The sequence below is a fragment of the Anomaloglossus baeobatrachus genome, chromosome 5 (genome assembly GCF_048569485.1).
Source record: "Anomaloglossus baeobatrachus isolate aAnoBae1 chromosome 5, aAnoBae1.hap1, whole genome shotgun sequence".
In the NCBI taxonomy this organism is placed as follows: domain Eukaryota; kingdom Metazoa; phylum Chordata; class Amphibia; order Anura; family Aromobatidae; genus Anomaloglossus; species Anomaloglossus baeobatrachus.
The window spans coordinates 165,701,898-165,720,667 of NC_134357.1; the positions used below are offsets into that span (position 1 = coordinate 165,701,898).

General features: G+C 43.6%; 1 long non-coding RNA gene across 1 annotated transcript; it reads left to right on the forward strand.

Annotated features, from left to right (window-relative positions):
• Nucleotides 1–709: 709 nt before the first annotated feature.
• Nucleotides 710–18,448, forward strand: LOC142309828 (uncharacterized). The gene is made up of 3 exons (XR_012754008.1): nucleotides 710–996; nucleotides 14,457–14,531; nucleotides 18,211–18,448. It is a non-coding gene; the product is annotated as an uncharacterized LOC142309828 (long non-coding RNA).
• Nucleotides 18,449–18,770: the final 322 nt, after the last annotated feature.

Consider the following 18,770-nt stretch of genomic DNA (forward strand, 5'->3'; position numbering starts at 1 on the left):
ACAAGCCATAAGTGGTGCTGCCAACATCACTCCTGAAGAATGGGTGGGGCACCTTTGGAAATGCAGACATATTAGTAAATTGTATATGTGTATATTTGGATATCAGCTAAAGATAACAGTAACACATCCATAATTTCTTTAGTTGAGGATTAATGTTCCTCCGTACTCTTCATCACTGATCTGTTCCTGGCGGTTAGACTACTGTCTACAGTAGGACAAAGGAAGGTTGGAGCTTCAGATAATCACTAGATTTATACAAGACTAACTGTTTCAGGATCTTGCAGAAAATACTGCATAATAACAAGGAGTGATGGCAGCTATTTTAGTCATTTAATTTAAACTTTCTTTCCTGGGTTTAGTATTCCTTTAATTCACCCATAATAACTTTTTTTAATCTGACCCTTCCATGGGCTTTGTTGTATAAGACATCCACAATTGACTCTACCTCCTGAACTTAACATTGACTGTGCAGACACTTGTGTTTGTTTAGACTCGTTTCCATCGTAACACGCCTACAGCCCTTTCAAATTGAATTTAAAATACAATAATAATAAAAAAAAGAAGCAAAAGAATTAAAGGACGGGCAACGTCAAAGCATCCAGCCTCTGCTAAACCAGACAAACATAGAGAATGTATTTTTGCCAGGAGCAAGCCCTTATCTAGCTGGGTGGAATTTTCCAGTTCGAATCATCTGCCCAGCCTGCAGGGAATAGAAAACAATGTTGCTCAAAAATTATTCCGCCACTTGTTGATTTCCTAATTATGACAACCATACAGATGCCATGGCCTGTTAACATCATGACCAATCGGGACGTTCTGCCTAAAGGCACAAGGTGGGGCATCAGTCTTTACATAAGAACACATCACTGATAGATCTGCTAAAGCTTTTTGTTTATTTTCTGCCTGGTCCTGCTGTGTGACATTCAAGTAATTCAGCCTTTAAGATGTCTTTCCCAAAGAAGAATGTTGGAGTTGATATAAATACGAGTGATATAGGTAAGCAATGTTTCCTTATCTAACAGTAGCTGCATCCCCAGACTTTTATATTGATTCATTTATTTTGATTGCCTATTTTGTAACGAGAACATTGTTATTTACCAAGTGTTAAAAACTGTTATATACAGTTTATGTACCGGGTTTATACCGTGATTCTAAATACAATCGGGTCAAGAAGTATCATCAAATGCTTTGCACAGAGATTGAATTCGGTATATTTGGAATATTGATATGTAGATTTTTGGGTATCTTCTTCTAACTAATGTGCTATCTGTAGCAGTGATAATTTTACATATACTGTAATGTTATGTCATATAAATGGAAAGCTGTTCATACGCATCATATTTGGAAAATTGTCAGCTGGATTTTCAATTATAACTAATGCAATAGAAAATGTAATGAGCATAAGCATTAATATTTTATTTTACTGAGTATGAAATTACTGTAAATAGCTATCTTTGTTTTAGTAGTCACAAGTGTCTAGCAGCAGCTTACCCCCTTTACAAATCTAGTCAAATATATAGGAGTGCCTGATATGGGGGCATCAGAGAAGATAGCTGTCAGATGAAGGAACGAACAAGTATCATATGTGCATGGCCAGTGTATATAGGATACACATAGTACCTTGTGAAAGTATTCGCCCCCTAGGTGATTTTGTTACATTACAATCTGTATTTAAATATTTTTGTAATCCGATTTGTGTGTGATGCATCAGCACTAAATAGTCTAAGTTGGGGAAAGGAAGTGCAAAAAGTATATAGGCAAAAATTAAAATTTATGGGATAAAATAAATAAATAAAAATTGGCATGTGCATTTATATTCACCCCTTTTGCTACGAAGCCCCCCAAAATTTCTAATGCAAGCAATTACCTTGATAAGTCACATACTTAGTGAAAGGAAGCACACCTGTGGGCAGTCGAAGTGTCCTGGGGTCTGTCAGTATGTATACACCTTTTCTGAAAGACCACAGAGGCTGCAACACCATTAAGCAAGAGACACCACTAACCAAACAACACCATGAAGGCTAAGGAGATTTCCAAACAAGTCAGAGACAAAATTGTTGTTGAGATGTAAAAGTCTAGGTTGGGTTTTAAAAAAAGATCCTCCAGAGTACCATCAAATCCATTATCATCAAATGGAAAGAACATGGTACCATAACAAACCTGCCAAGATAGGACCATCCACGAAAACTCTCAGCCCAAGCAAGGAGGTCATTAATCTGAGAGGCAGCACAGAAACCAAAGTTAACTTTGAAGGAGCTGCAGAGTTCCCAAGCAGAGAGTGGTGTTTCTGTCCATACAACCACAATAAGCCATACACACCATAGAGCTGGCCTATGGTCGTCAGAAAAAAGCCTTTACTTACTGCTAAAATTGTATGGCTTGCTTAATTTTGGCAAAAGACATGTGGGAGACTTTCCAAATGTATGGAGGAAGGTGCTGTTATCACATGTAGCCAAAATTAAGCTTTTTGTCCACCAAGGTGAACGCAATGTCTACTACCAAGCCAACAAAGCTCACTCCAAAAACACCATGCCCACAGTGAAATATGGTGGTGGCAGCATCATTCTGTGGGGAGCTTTTCGGCAGCAGAAACAGGTAAAATGGTCTGAGTCAAGGGGAAGATGAATGGTGCGAAATATAGGGATATTCTTGAGCAAAACCTGCTTCTGTCTGTGATTTGAGACTGGGACGGAGGTTCACCTTGCAACAAGACAATGACCCAAAAGCATACTGCTAAAGCAACAATCGAGTGGTTTAAGGGGAAACATATAAATGTATTGGAGTGGCCTAGTCAAAGCCCAGACCTGAGAATATTTGGTCAGACATGAAGATTGCTGCTTACCAGAAGAAACCATTTAACTTGATGAAGCTGGAGCAGTTTTGCCTTGAGGAATGGGTAAAACTCCCAATGGCAAGATGTGGAAATCTCATAGAGATTTATCGAAAGTGACTTGCTGCTATAATTAGAGCAAAAGGAGGCTTTACAAAGTACTGACTTTAGGGGGGTGAATAGTTATGCACAATTAAGTTTTCAGTTATTTTGTCCTCTTTGCTGACTGCTTCACAATAAAATAAAAAAAAACAAATGTTCAGTTGTAGGCATGGTATTTACATGAACTGATGCAAACCATCAAAAAAAACCCTGTGAAATTCCAGGTTGTGAGGTAGCAAAACACGAAAAATGCCAAGGGGGTGAATACTTTTGCAAGGCACTGTGTCACCCCATTTAAAAGCTTTGCTGCTTCATTTTTCCATTTATAAATGCGTTATACATATATGAAAGGGATAGGTTACATGTATGCTAAAGCCATAAACATGCCAAAGTCAGCATAAATGTCCATTTTTTTATATTTAGTCATGTGTTTCAATGTCTTTACATTATTTATATCAGTGTATATATTAAATATAAATCTAAATATATTAACTAATAAGCAATTATTAAAAGCATTGTCTGGTCAAAATGAAGATTTCTCAGTAGTCTTGCTATGCTAAAAATGAACAAAAGGAAGCTACACTCGTCTTCCACCACTTACCAGGATCCAGCGCTGGCCACTCCGTTGTCTGCGTTTACACTGGGAGGAAGTTGTCACTGTTGAAAGTGGCATTACCGGGACCTATGATTAGTTGACATTTACAGGTGATTTCTTTAGGGCATCTTCGGCCAATAACAGGTCCTAGTCGTCATGCTGCTGCTTTGTGCCGACTTCCTGTTGATGTAAAAGCAAACCATGTAAAATACCAAGCCACAGGGGAAATTTTCACTTTGCCCAAAGGACTCATTTAACATAGACAAATACTTGAACAGAAATTTCAGTTTTCCATCCTCTCCTAATCTGTCATAACTTTATACAAGTCTAATCCTGTGTTATATGAAGGTCCTTTATGTGCCATACACTTATTTCTATGTTTAGAAAACAAAGTTATAAATCTGGCTCATAATACACAAACTAGCCAAGACTAGTCTGAGGCTATGTGCCCACGCTGCGGATTTACCGCGGATTTTGCCGCGGATTTGCCGCGGATTTCCCGAAAATCTGCAGCAGCGGCACTTCCAAGCCATTTCAATGGCATTTTGGAAATGCTGTGTCCATGCTGCGGATTTTTCCGCTGCGGATTTGCCGCGGATTTTGATGCGGAAAAATCTGCAGCATGTCAATTGTTTGGTGCAGATTTGGTGCGGATTTTTGGTTTTGAATGGGAAAAAAAAAAAAAAAATCCGCATCAAAATCCGCGGCAAATCCGCGGTAAATCCGCGGCAAATCCGCGGGTGCGGATTTGCCGCGAAAGTCACGGATTTTCAAGGAGAAAAATCCGCAGGTACATTCTACCGTGGACACATAGCCTCACAGGGCATTGATTCCTTCAGACTAGTCCTACCTTGGATTTTATAATATTGACCAGGGGAATGTGATAACATCCATCACACCAGTGATATCCTCACAAATGTTCTGCAGCTCTCACACATCAATGCAATGTTCTGCTACTTGGCCATGTGCAATGAAACTAGTTGTATGATTCCCGGCTTTATTGGAACACTTCTCATGATCATGACCAAGAGGTTCATTAGTGGCATCAATCCTGCTTAACTTTGGCTGATGGTAAAGTGGGATACCAGTCACTAATATCTAACTGGGCATGGATAGAGCATGTGAAGTATACTGGACATGACCAGGAAGGCCGAACATTGCATTCATGCGTGAGAGTTGTAGAGCCCTGATGATGATGTCTGTGTGGTGGATAGGAATCATGCGTGATCTGAGTCAAGACTAGTCTGGTGGAATCAATACTCTGCCGGACTATTCCTGGCTTATTTACATACCGTGAGAACAATTTATACTTTAATTATTTAAACATAGAAATAAGTGCATTGGACATAAAAGCCTTTCTTATAACCCAGAAATAGGCTTATATAAACTTATGGGGGGGGGGGGTTAGAGAGGCTTGGGTACTGACAGGTTCCATTTGAAGGCCTGTATTATAACAGAATTATCATCATATAATTTATGTCCTACTACTATGATATCTAATGACAATGATTAATGGCAGGATGACATTATAAAGATTAGTGCAGGTCTCATAAGTTGGACCCCAATTGAGCTAAATATAGGTCATAGTTCATCATTTTAGCTGGCACCTATACACACTTGAGAGAGAGGGGAGCCAGCACGATCTGAAATTGGCATGCATAATATAAAAAGTGAAAATTCACAGATTTATTCCAACTGTACTACAATAAAAAAAAATGAGATTTTTAGCAAATAATTGATCAATTTTTTGAGCCACCCCTGCCAACGTCACGGCAAATCTCAATAGGGGGGTCCTACTCTACATTCTGTATTTCATGTGCCATGCGGCCTCCTAGATAAAGTTAAAAGCAGAACCATAATAGAGCACACATACCTGTAACCTGTATATAACCGCTTCTATGTTGCAAAAAAGGCACCTGTGGATAGAGACCAGCCCAGGTCCCAGCATGTGGAGCAAGCCCTACACATACCAGGACTATATCAGAACTGATCCTCCCAGTGTCAAACAGCAACCATTGATAAAGGCGGACCAGATCCAAGATGGTGCTTAATTAGCATTGCCTGTGGAAAGGGATGAGGTAACTGAATCTGAACAGCTACCAACAGGAGGAATACATAGCAAACCAAAATCAGGCGTGCATGGCATGGTGGTGACCGGCCACCAGAATTTGTAGCATAACTACGACCAAACAGAGAGAGAGGGGAGCCAGCACGATCTGAAATTGGCATGCATAATATAAAAAGTGAAAATTCACAGATTTATTCCAACTGTACTACAATAAAAAAAAATGAGATTTTTAGCAAATAATTGATCAATTTTTTGAGCCACCCCTGCCAACGTCACGGCAAATCTCAATAGGGGGGTCCTACTCTACATTCTGTATTTCATGTGCCATGCGGCCTCCTAGATAAAGTTAAAAGCAGAACCATAATAGAGCACACATACCTGTAACCTGTATATAACCGCTTCTATGTTGCAAAAAAGGCACCTGTGGATAGAGACCAGCCCAGGTCCCAGCATGTGGAGCAAGCCCTACACATACCAGGACTATATCAGAACTGATCCTCCCAGTGTCAAACAGCAACCATTGATAAAGGCGGACCAGATCCAAGATGGTGCTTAATTAGCATTGCCTGTGGAAAGGGATGAGGTAACTGAATCTGAACAGCTACCAACAGGAGGAATACATAGCAAACCAAAATCAGGCGTGCATGGCATGGTGGTGACCGGCCACCAGAATTTGTAGCATAACTATGACCAAACAGAGAGAGAGGGGAGCCAGCACGATCTGAAATTGGCATGCATAATATAAAAAGTGAAAATTCACAAATTTATTCCAACTGTACTACAATAAAAAAAAATGAGATTTTTAGCAAATAATTGATCAATTTTTTGAGCCACCCCTGCCAACGTCACGGCAAATCTCAATAGGGGGGTCCTACTCTACATTCTGTATTTCATGTGCCATGCGGCCTCCTAGATAAAGTTAAAAGCAGAACCATAATAGAGCACACATACCTGTAACCTGTATATAACCGCTTCTATGTTGCAAAAAAGGCACCTGTGGATAGAGACCAGCCCAGGTCCCAGCATGTGGAGCAAGCCCTACACATACCAGGACTATATCAGAACTGATCCTCCCAGTGTCAAACAGCAACCATTGATAAAGGCGGACCAGATCCAAGATGGTGCTTAATTAGCATTGCCTGTGGAAAGGGATGAGGTAACTGAATCTGAACAGCTACCAACAGGAGGAATACATAGCAAACCAAAATCAGGCGTGCATGGCATGGTGGTGACCGGCCACCAGAATTTGTAGCATAACTACGACCAAACAGAGAGAGAGGGGAGCCAGCACGATCTGAAATTGGCATGCATAATATAAAAAGTGAAAATTCACAGATTTATTCCAACTGTACTACAATAAAAAAAAATGAGATTTTTAGCAAATAATTGATCAATTTTTTGAGCCACCCCTGCCAACGTCACGGCAAATCTCAATAGGGGGGTCCTACTCTACATTCTGTATTTCATGTGCCATGCGGCCTCCTAGATAAAGTTAAAAGCAGAACCATAATAGAGCACACATACCTGTAACCTGTATATAACCGCTTCTATGTTGCAAAAAAGGCACCTGTGGATAGAGACCAGCCCAGGTCCCAGCATGTGGAGCAAGCTCTGCACCATACCAGGACTATATCAGAACTGATCCTCCCAGTGTCAAACAGCAACCATTGATAGAGGTATGTGTGGGGCTTGCTCCACATGCTGGGACCTGGGCTGGTCTCTATCCACAAGTGCCTTTTTTGCAACATGGAAGCGGCTATATACAGGTTGCAGGTATGTGTGCTCCATTATGGTTCTGCTTTTAACTTTATCTAGGAGGCCGCATGGCACATGAAATACAGAATGTAGAGTAGGACCCCCCTATTGAGATTTGCCGTGACGTTGTCAGGGGTGGCTCAAAAAATTGATCAATTATTTGCTAAAAATCTCATTTTTTTTATTATAGTACAGTTGGAATAAATTTGTGAATTTTCACTTTTTATATGATGCATGCCAATTTCAGATCGTGCTGGTTCCCCCTTTTTTCTCTGTTTTGACCGTAGTTATGCTACAAATCTGGTGTCTGACCAACACCATACCATGCACGCCTGATTTTGGTTTGCAATATATTCTTCCTGTTGGTAGCTGTTCAGACTCAGTTACCTCACCCCTTTCCACAGGCAATGCTAATTAAGCACCATTCTTGGATCTGGTCCGCCTTTATCAATGGTTGCTGGTTGGCACTGGGAGGATCAGTTCTGATATAGTCCTGGTATGTGTGGGGCTTGCTCCACATGCTGGGACCTGGGCTGGTCTCTATCCACAAGTGCCTTTTTTGCAACATGGAAGCGGCTATATACAGGTTGCAGGTATGTGTGCTCCATTATGGTTCTGCTTTTAACTTTATCTAGGAGGCCGCATGGCACATGAAATACAGAATGTAGAGTAGGACCCCCCTATTGAGATTTGCCGTGACGTTGGCAGGGGTGGCTCAAAAAATTGATCAATTATTTGCTAAAAATCTCATTTTTTTTATTATAGTACAGTTGGAATAAATTTGTGAATTTTCACTTTTTATATGATGCATGCCAATTTCAGATCGTGCTGGTTCCCCCTTTTTTCTCTGTTTTGACCGTAGTTATGCTACAAATCTGGTGTCTGACCAACACCATACCATGCACGCCTGATTTTGGTTTGCAATATATTCCTCCTGTTGGTAGCTGTTCAGACTCAGTTACCTCACCCCTTTCCACAGGCAATGCTAATTAAGCACCATTCTTGGATCTGGTCCGCCTTTATCAATGGTTGCTGGTTGGCACTGGGAGGATCAGTTCTGATATAGTCCTGGTATGTGTGGGGCTTGCTCCACATGCTGGGACCTGGGCTGGTCTCTATCCACAAGTGCCTTTTTTGCAACATGGAAGCGGCTATATACAGGTTGCAGGTATGTGTGCTCCATTATGGTTCTGCTTTTAACTTTATCTAGGAGGCCGCATGGCACATGAAATACAGAATGTAGAGTAGGACCCCCCTATTGAGATTTGCCGTGACGTTGGCAGGGGTGGCTCAAAAAATTGATCAATTATTTGCTAAAAATCTCATTTTTTTTATTATAGTACAGTTGGAATAAATTTGTGAATTTTCACTTTTTATATGATGCATGCCAATTTCAGATCGTGCTGGTTCCCCCTTTTTTCTCTGTTTTTACCGTAGTTATGCTACAAATCTGGTGTCTGACCAACACCATACCATGCACGCCTGATTTTGGTTTGCAATATATTCCTCCTGTTGGTAGCTGTTCAGACTCAGTTACCTCACCCCTTTCCACAGGCAATGCTAATTAAGCACCATTCTTGGATCTGGTCCGCCTTTATCAATGGTTGCTGGTTGGCACTGGGAGGATCAGTTCTGATATAGTCCTGGTATGTGTGGGGCTTGCTCCACATGCTGGGACCTGGGCTGGTCTCTATCCACAAGTGCCTTTTTTGCAACATGGAAGCGGCTATATACAGGTTGCAGGTATGTGTGCTCCATTATGGTTCTGCTTTTAACTTTATCTAGGAGGCCGCATGGCACATGAAATACAGAATGTAGAGTAGGACCCCCCTATTGAGATTTGCCGTGACGTTGGCAGGGGTGGCTCAAAAAATTGATCAATTATTTGCTAAAAATCTCATTTTTTTTATTATAGTACAGTTGGAATAAATTTGTGAATTTTCACTTTTTATATGATGCATGCCAATTTCAGATCGTGCTGGTTCCCCCTTTTTTCTCTGTTTTGACCGTAGTTATGCTACAAATCTGGTGTCTGACCAACACCATACCATGCACGCCTGATTTTGGTTTGCAATATATTCCTCCTGTTGGTAGCTGTTCAGACTCAGTTACCTCACCCCTTTCCACAGGCAATGCTAATTAAGCACCATTCTTGGATCTGGTCCGCCTTTATCAATGGTTGCTGGTTGGCACTGGGAGGATCAGTTCTGATATAGTCCTGGTATGTGTGGGGCTTGCTCCACATGCTGGGACCTGGGCTGGTCTCTATCCACAAGTGCCTTTTTTGCAACATGGAAGCGGCTATATACAGGTTGCAGGTATGTGTGCTCCATTATGGTTCTGCTTTTAACTTTATCTAGGAGGCCGCATGGCACATGAAATACAGAATGTAGAGTAGGACCCCCCTATTGAGATTTGCCGTGACGTTGGCAGGGGTGGCTCAAAAAATTGATCAATTATTTGCTAAAAATCTCATTTTTTTTATTATAGTACAGTTGGAATAAATTTGTGAATTTTCACTTTTTATATGATGCATGCCAATTTCAGATCGTGCTGGTTCCCCCTTTTTTCTCTGTTTTGACCGTAGTTATGCTACAAATCTGGTGTCTGACCAACACCATACCATGCACGCCTGATTTTGGTTTGCAATATATTCCTCCTGTTGGTAGCTGTTCAGACTCAGTTACCTCACCCCTTTCCACAGGCAATGCTAATTAAGCACCATTCTTGGATCTGGTCCGCCTTTATCAATGGTTGCTGGTTGGCACTGGGAGGATCAGTTCTGATATAGTCCTGGTATGTGTGGGGCTTGCTCCACATGCTGGGACCTGGGCTGGTCTCTATCCACAAGTGCCTTTTTTGCAACATGGAAGCGGCTATATACAGGTTGCAGGTATGTGTGCTCCATTATGGTTCTGCTTTTAACTTTATCTAGGAGGCCGCATGGCACATGAAATACAGAATGTAGAGTAGGACCCCCCTATTGAGATTTGCCGTGACGTTGGCAGGGGTGGCTCAAAAAATTGATCAATTATTTGCTAAAAATCTCATTTTTTTTATTATAGTACAGTTGGAATAAATTTGTGAATTTTCACTTTTTATATGATGCATGCCAATTTCAGATCGTGCTGGTTCCTCCTTTTTACCTATACACACTTGTAGGATGTGCGGGTCAGTTTTTTTTAAATATTTGTAGTGCGTCTCTTTCTGACTGAGCACTCCGCCCTATAAACCAGGCTGTGTTCATAATCCTTATACCAGGAGTCCTAGCTGCCCAGACATGGAGGTTAATCCAGATAGTGGCATTTCAAGTTAGATTTTTTAGTCTAGCTGCCCAGACACGGATGTTTTTAACCTAGATAGTGGCATGTTAGTTAGGTACCCGGAATATTGAGATTTACATTGCCGTTGGTTTCCGGGCTTACATGCATTGGCCAATTCATAAACTAAAAATCTCATTTTTCATATAGCAGTATTGCAGTACCAGAGTTCCCTTATACATTGATGGCATTTTAGTCTGCAGCTGTATGTATCTTGTAATTGCTATGTGTTTTCAGCTAGCACCTATACACAATTGTAGAATGTGCGGGTCAATTTTTTTTATATATTTATAGTTCATCATAATGCACCTGTTGATCTGACAGTAGCTGCTTGCTTTCTTGGAGGTTGAAGTTGGCCCCTTCCCTCTTGGGCTTCTGTGAGGTCCGCTCCTATGTTTCTACACTCCTTATGACCGTCCAACTAAGTGTATAAAATTAGATGCTGTTGACAGTGTAGAAACTGAAGTCACAGTATAAACTTCATGGACTGTCATGACACAAACACTATTGTGTCTGTATGATGCAAAATAGGACCTACCCTGAGGATTTAGATTTTCTAATTTTGAGTAATGCTTTTTTCATCAATTAGAACCACGCCTCTATCTGGATGAATGGTTTCTGTAGCTCATGATCGTCCCACCCATGTCATGCATCCACAAAAATGTTATCCCAGGCACCACACCCAGCAGTGTTCTGTCAGTAAATACTGAGCCTATGTACTTTCTCATCCAAGCTTCTCTGGGACAAACCGGTATAACAAAGAAGCACTGTTGATCAAAACTGATGTTCAATTATGTATGATGTTGATCTGCTTTTTGTCTTTCCACCTAAAGGCTACTTTACACACTGCGATATCGGTCCCGATATCGCTAGTGTGGGTATCCGCCCCCATCTGTTGCGCGACACGGGCATATCGCTGCCCGTGCCGCACAACATCGCCCAGAGCCGTCACACATACTTACCTGTCCGGCGACGTCGCTGTGACCGGCGAACCGCCTCCTTTCTAAGGGGGCGGTCCGTGCGGCGTCACAGCGACGTCACTGAAACGTCACTGAACTGCCGCCCAATCGCAGCGGAGGGGCGGAGATGAGCTGGACGTAACATCCCGCCCACCTCCTTCCTTCCGCCTAGCGGCCGGGAGGCTGGTAGGGAGAGCTTCCTCGCTCCTGCGGTGTCACACGCAGCGATGTGTGCTGCCGCAGGAACGACGAACAACCTCGTTACTGCTGAAGTAACGATAATTGAGAATGGACCCCCGTGTCGCCGATTAGCGATTTTGCACTGTTTTGCAACGATGCAAAATCGCTTATCGGTGTCACACGCAACGGCATCGCTAATGCGGCCGGATGTGCGTCACAAAATCCGTGACCCCAACGACTCCGCATTAGCAATGTCGCAGCGTGTAAAGCCCGCTTTAGGCTAGCAATAGATCAACACAATTAAACAGTAATGGATATTAAATATACTGTGATTAGTGGTGTACTGCACATGACGGCTCCTATGGGGCCCGATATTCGAGCCACTGCCTACACCGGGCCCTCCCAAACTTCATTGCACTTTCAACTGCATCTGCATGGTGGAAGCTGATGATACTGTTAAAGGCACTGATGAAAGAGGGAGCAGTCCTCTCCTTCCTTCACCATTCTACCTCGGCATTTGAGATCTGACGTCTGTAGTGACGTCATCACGCCCTCTGTCCTGAGCTGTCCAAAGCTGCAGAACACATGCCACTGCAGAGACTGGAGCAGTGGGTGAAAGAGGAAATGTTTTTAATTTGTTTTTTAATATTGGTGGCTAATAGCCATAATACTATATGGATAACTATTTGGTATGCATTATAATATATGAAAGACTATAGGGGGTGAATAATTATAATATATGGAGGACTATGGAGGGCGCATTATAATATATGGAGGACTATGGGAAGGTGCAATATATATGGAAGACTATGGGGAAACATTGTGATATATGGAGGACTATAGGAAGGTGCATTATAAAAGGATGACTACGAGGTGCATTATACTATATGGAGGAACATGGGGTACATTATAATAAATATAGGACTATTGCTGTGCATTATCCTATTTATAATGCGGGCGTCACACGAGACGAGCTATCGCATGATGCATCGTCAGGGTCACGGTTTTCGTGAAGCACATCCGGCATCGCTTGTGTCGTCGTTTCGTGTGACACCTCCGAGCGAAGCAGAATCGCTCATAAATCATGAGTCATGTACTCATCGCTTATTTTTAAAAAATTGTTTATTTTTAATGGTGCCGGTTGTTCATCGTACCCGAGGCAGCACACATCGCTCCGTGTGACACCCCGGGAACGATGAACACAGCTTACCTGCATCCCGTGGCTCCCGCCGCCTATGCGGAAGGAAGGAGGTGGGCGGGATGTTTACGTCTCGCTCATCTCCGCCCTCCGCTTTTATTGGCCAGCCGCTGTGTGACGTCGCTGTGACGCCGAACGTCCCTCCCCCTTCAGGAAGTGGATGTTCGCTACCCACAGCGAGGTCACTCTGCAGGTAAGTACGTGTGACGGTGGTTTAACGACTTTGTGCGCCATAGGCAACTAATTGCCTGTGACGCACAAACGACAGGGGCGGGTACGATCGCTTGTGCAATCGCACGATAGATCGTACCGTGTGACGCCTGCATAATACTATGCGGTGCATTATACTATATGGAGGACTATCTGGGGCCTATTATACTATATAGAGGACTATGGGGGTGCATTATGGTATATGAAAGGCAATATGTGGCCCATTATACTATATGGAGGACTGACTGGAGTGAATAATACTATATTGAGGAATGTGTGGTGCATTGTAATAGTATATGAAAGCCAATGTGGGGCCCATTATACTATATAAATGACTGTGTGAGATCAATTATACTATATAGAGGGCTATATGAGGCCATTATACTATTTGAAGGGCTATTTGGGGGAAATTACAATATTTGGAGGGCTATGATACAGCCTTTATTCTTTATGCAGGGCTAATTGAGGACAATTATATTATATGCAAGCAATTATACAGTGTGAAGGTTTGTGTGGTTCATCATATAGTGCGGAGGGCTATATTGATGGTCATTATATTGTTTGGAGGGCTACTAGGGGCCATTATATAGTGTAAAGAGATACGGGGGCCATTATACTGTATGTCGGCCAATTATACTGCATGAATTGGTTTCTGGGGGTCACAGCTGCGGATCATACTGTGTTGCGGGTCACCAAACTTTACCGGGGTACTTGAGGGTGTGTACAGTACAGTCATCATGCTGTGCATGTGGAGGATACTTTGGAGAGATTCACTGTGGGGGTATCATGCAGTGTTTCTGGTGTTCTTTTGTTGGCATCATATTTTATGGCTGCAATGAACTAGAAATCTAAGGGCTTCAATAAGAGGAGATTTACTTTGTAAGGGCTGTAAAGTTGTGATATATGTTCTTATGTGACCCAGCTGAATATTAATTAATTTATTTTTTTAAGGGATGGGGGGGGGCAATTATAACTTCTGCTATGGGACCCCATGATTTCTAAGTATGCCCCTGACTACGATAATAAATGTGTGTAATCACAAGTAACATTATATAAAATGCACATAGAATACAGCAGACATGAAAAATCATCTTACACAGTAAAAATATGCCCCAGCTACTGACTGCAACATAGACATACTGTAAATATGTGCACCAGCTATGTGCTGCCAACTTAAAAATAAAATCTATGCAAACAAAAAAAATGGGTATACTGTAATACTGGCCTCTTATATTACAGTAAAACAAGGAAAAGATGCTGTCCAGGACACTGCCAACCAGTGTGTACAAGAAGGTCAGAAAATTGCCCAAAAAGGTAAGAAAACATGGAATCTACATACCATTGTAGCTGTTGAAAAAAAAAGTGGCACTGAGCCCAGTACTAGAGTAGTGAACTAGGTTTAATGCTATAGCAGTGAACATGGTCTATTGGTAGAGCACTGAACAGAAACCAATGGAAGAGCAGTGAACAAGGCCCAATGATATAGCAGTGAAAAGGGCCCAATTCTGGAGCAGTTAACAGAGCCCAATGGTAGAGCAATTGACAAAGCCCAATGATACAGCAGTGAACAGAGCCAAATGATAGGGAAATGGACACAGCTTAATGGTAGAGCAGTGAACAGGGCACAATGGTAGGGTAGTGGAAAAAGCCCAGTGGTAGAGCAGTGAACAGAGCCCAGGCTTTATTCAGCAGCTAAGCGGTTGTGATGGTGCTGTAAGGGGTGGGCAGACCCCTTACAAGGAAGCACAGGTTTTCTCTGAAGTGGTTAATGCTGTCCCCATAGAAACTGTACAGGAGGGAGGAGGAGCCGGCAGCTTAGGGGGAAAGGAAGTGTGTGCTGAAGGCAGTTGTGTCCGGGACGGGAGAGAAGAAACAGCCAGGGGCAGAGTGTGGAGCTGAGTGGGCAGAAAGAAAGAAAGAAAGAAGGGAGCTGGAAGAACAGGGAAGCCGGAGAGAAAAGGAGCGGGCGGAACCTCATAGTGCGAAGCAGTCCCAGTGTGGGTCCGGGCTGTGGGTAGCCAGAAGTGGGAGCCGGGCGAAGAGGAGTAGTCAGGCAAGTCACCCACTTGAGGGGACGCTAGAGCAGGCTTTCCCTCAGCTAAAGGAAGCGCCACAGCACTGTGTTTTGTTACTGCCAAGTGTGGAGAATTGCGAAGAATAAAACATGTTTGTTATTTGCATTGAACCATGCCTGAAGAGTATTTGTGCGCCGGACGACATCTGCACCACCACACTCTGCCCCACCAAGACATCTCCCGTCCCGATAGTGACGGCGGAGCCAGGGGTAAGCCTGACAGAAGGGGCCACGACTACAAGCCCAGAGGCGCCCCTGGCACCCCGTTACATGTGGCATAGTCGGCAGGATCCGGATCATATGCAAGGGGTCCTGCTCCAAGAAGAAGGAGATCAAGTGATGCCGAGGACACTGGATCCAGATTATTGGAAAAGAGTCCCGATCCCATGGTGGGAAGAGGAAGAAGTGCCTAAGGCGTTGGACCGGGCACAAGATGGCGGCAAGATGGCCGTTGTCTGTGAAGACACAGAAAGCGCGCGCAGAATTGGCGCCAAAAGAAAAGCCTGGGGCTGGCCGGTGCCGAAAAAGAAGTTCGGAGTACTCCACCCAAAGAGGGGAGGTGCCGGTCCCAGGGCACGAAGGAAGATATGTGAAGTGGGCGGTGTTCCAGAGAAAAAGAAGAACCACCGCGTAGGGGTCGACCTGATGTGTGAGACTGGGGGTGGAGTATACCCAAGAGCGGGAAAAGTAAGCCCGCCTCCACTTCCTCCAGCATCTCCACTGACCCCGACGCCATTACCAGAAACGCTGACTCCGAGCAAGATGGAGACTCCAGGAAAACAGCAAGCTGCGGTAGCCGCACTAGTAGCGACTAGCCTGGGCAGAGGACGCCCGAAGCAGACTGCGGCTGCGGAAGGACCCACCCTTAACCTACCGGCTGTGCCAGGAGGACCGGAGCGGCCCACTACACAAGAGGCCGCACAGTGGCAACAGGAAATCGAGTGGGAGGAATGCCAATACCGGCGGTGGTCGCAGCAAAGACCGGTGCTAGCTGAACTCTCCCACCCGAGACGTTGGAGCAACCCGCCAACTACGAGCCCTTCCGGAGGCTGCGCCGGTTGCCCGGACAGTCCCTGTCGGAGTACGTGAAGGCCCAACGAGCCGAATGGCAACGTGCATATTATCCGGAGTGACTTTTCAAGACCGGAAGATGGCGGGCCTGTTTTTGTTCAACACCGGCGTTGTTTTGAGCCGGAAGAAGGTGTGTTGTTTGTAACCGTTCAAGTTGCTGAGCCCGGAAGAGAGCCTGATGCTGGACTGAGCCAGGGGCTCCCTCCGCGTCGTTAAGAAGATTTTTGCCGAGTTGTGTTCCTGCCAGCTAACGTCTAAGACCGGGAGTGCTGCAAAAGCCTCCGGGCAGAAACTCCACTAAGACCGGGAGTGCCTGCCGACGGCCTCCGAGCACGACTAAGACCGGGAGCTTCCAGGAGGAACTCCGGGCGCTGGACTGGTGTGCCCTTGCGGGTGCCCTCAGGTGAACATGTTCGCAGTCTCATTAAAATGACTTTGTTTAGTTTTAAAATGTGATTTTAGATTTGTGCCTTGCCGGGAGGCTTAGGCTTAAAGAGGGGAGGTATGTAAGGGGTGGGCAGACCCCTTACAAGGAAGCACAGGTTTTCTCTGAAGTGGTTAATGCTGTCCCCATAGAAACTGTACAGGAGGGAGGAGGAGGCGGCAGCTTAGGGGGAAAGGAAGTGTGTGCTGAAGGCAGTTGTGTCCGGGACGGGAGAGAAGAAACAGCCAGGGGCAGAGTGTGGAGCTGAGTGGGCAGAAAGAAAGAAAGAAAGAAGGGAGCTGGAAGAACAGGGAAGCCGGAGAGAAAAGGAGCGGGTGGAACCTCATAGTGCGAAGCAGTCCCGGTGTGGGTCCGGGCTGTGGGTAGCCAGAAGTGGGAGCCGGGCGAAGAGGAGTAGTCAGGCAAGTCACCCACTTGAGGGGACGCTAGGGCAGGCTTTCCCTCAGCTAAAGGAAGCGCCACAGCACTGTGTTTTGTTACTGCCAAGTGTGGAGAATTGCGAAGAATAAAACATGTTTTTTATTTGCATTGAACCATGCCTGAAGAGTATTTGTGCGCCGGACGACATCTGCACCACCACACTCTGCCCCACCAAGACATCTCCCGTCCCGATAGTGACGGCGGAGCCAGGGGTAAGCCTGACAGAAGGGGCCACGACTACAAGCCCAGAGGCGCCCCTGGCACCCCGTTACAGTGCACCAAGGCATAGGCCACACCAAGGCTGCATATCAATATATTGATTTTTAACTAACTATGACGTTAAGCTACACTTGTCTAGTATGAATTGAATTGTGGCTAGGTCACTGATAGAATGTTAAGCAGTTTAAATGCCATTTTGAGGTAACAGACTCCCATTAAGTCCTCATTCACACGAGAGTATTTTTGCATCAGTGTTTGTATGCTATAGAAAGGAGTGGAACTTACAGAGTAAAACTATAATTGAAAGATTGACACCACTTCTGTGTTTTGGAGACACTCCTAGTTTGGGCAAAATACTGATGAAACACTGATCTAAATTATGATGTGTGAATGAGGCCTAAAGTTGTATTTCTGGCCAATTCAGAATTTACAACATGTTTGGAAGACAGGCACAGTGGCAGCCTATCAGGGCATTTGATAATCTTTTACTAAGTCTATTATTTTTTTCAGCTGATCATTCCCAGGTATGGCTATAACATGGGAAGATATGACGATTCTAACTAACTACATACACGATGCATATCTACGTACATATGACTATTCACATTGGAAGAATACTTCAGTAAAACCAAATGAATACGCTATATAGCAACCATACAGATATAATTCAACAGTAAAAACACATGGCATAACCGTGCATTTAATTTAGTTGCAAAAGCAGGTTCTTATTCATTTACTAATCATTTTTGCTCTTTTCATACCAGCTGTAGACAAAGGCTGCCAGGCTGCCAAAGATGCTGGAGAAAAGACAGCTGATCAACTGAAGGCTGGAATCAAGTTTAAGTAAAGACCTGAGCAGAAGAAGTCACTTATGGAATTTATCCAATTTATTATCTGTAATAATTAAATAATGTAATCTAATAAATTACTCATATATTTCTACCAACATCCCACACTATATCCCAATAATTAACTGCAATAAAAATTGTTGGATAATTGAAATCATGATTTTCATTTTTTTTTTTTTTTTCAAAACCCAATGATGACAGATGGGAATGATTTAAAATGATCAAGTTATCAGCTCACCTAGGTCTCCATGGCCTGGAATAATGACCTTGGTTGAAATAAGGACCTATAATCTTCTAAAAGCTAGAGGATTTGCTAATGATTTTATTCTTTAAATCGCAAAGGTTGAAATTTCCAATGAATTGTATGTAAGTTTTGCCCAGAAATTTTCAGTAACGTGCATGAGATTTGTCGAAATCGCCTCCATGTAACTTGTACCATAGTACACTCCATGTAACTGGTACCGTAGTACACTACA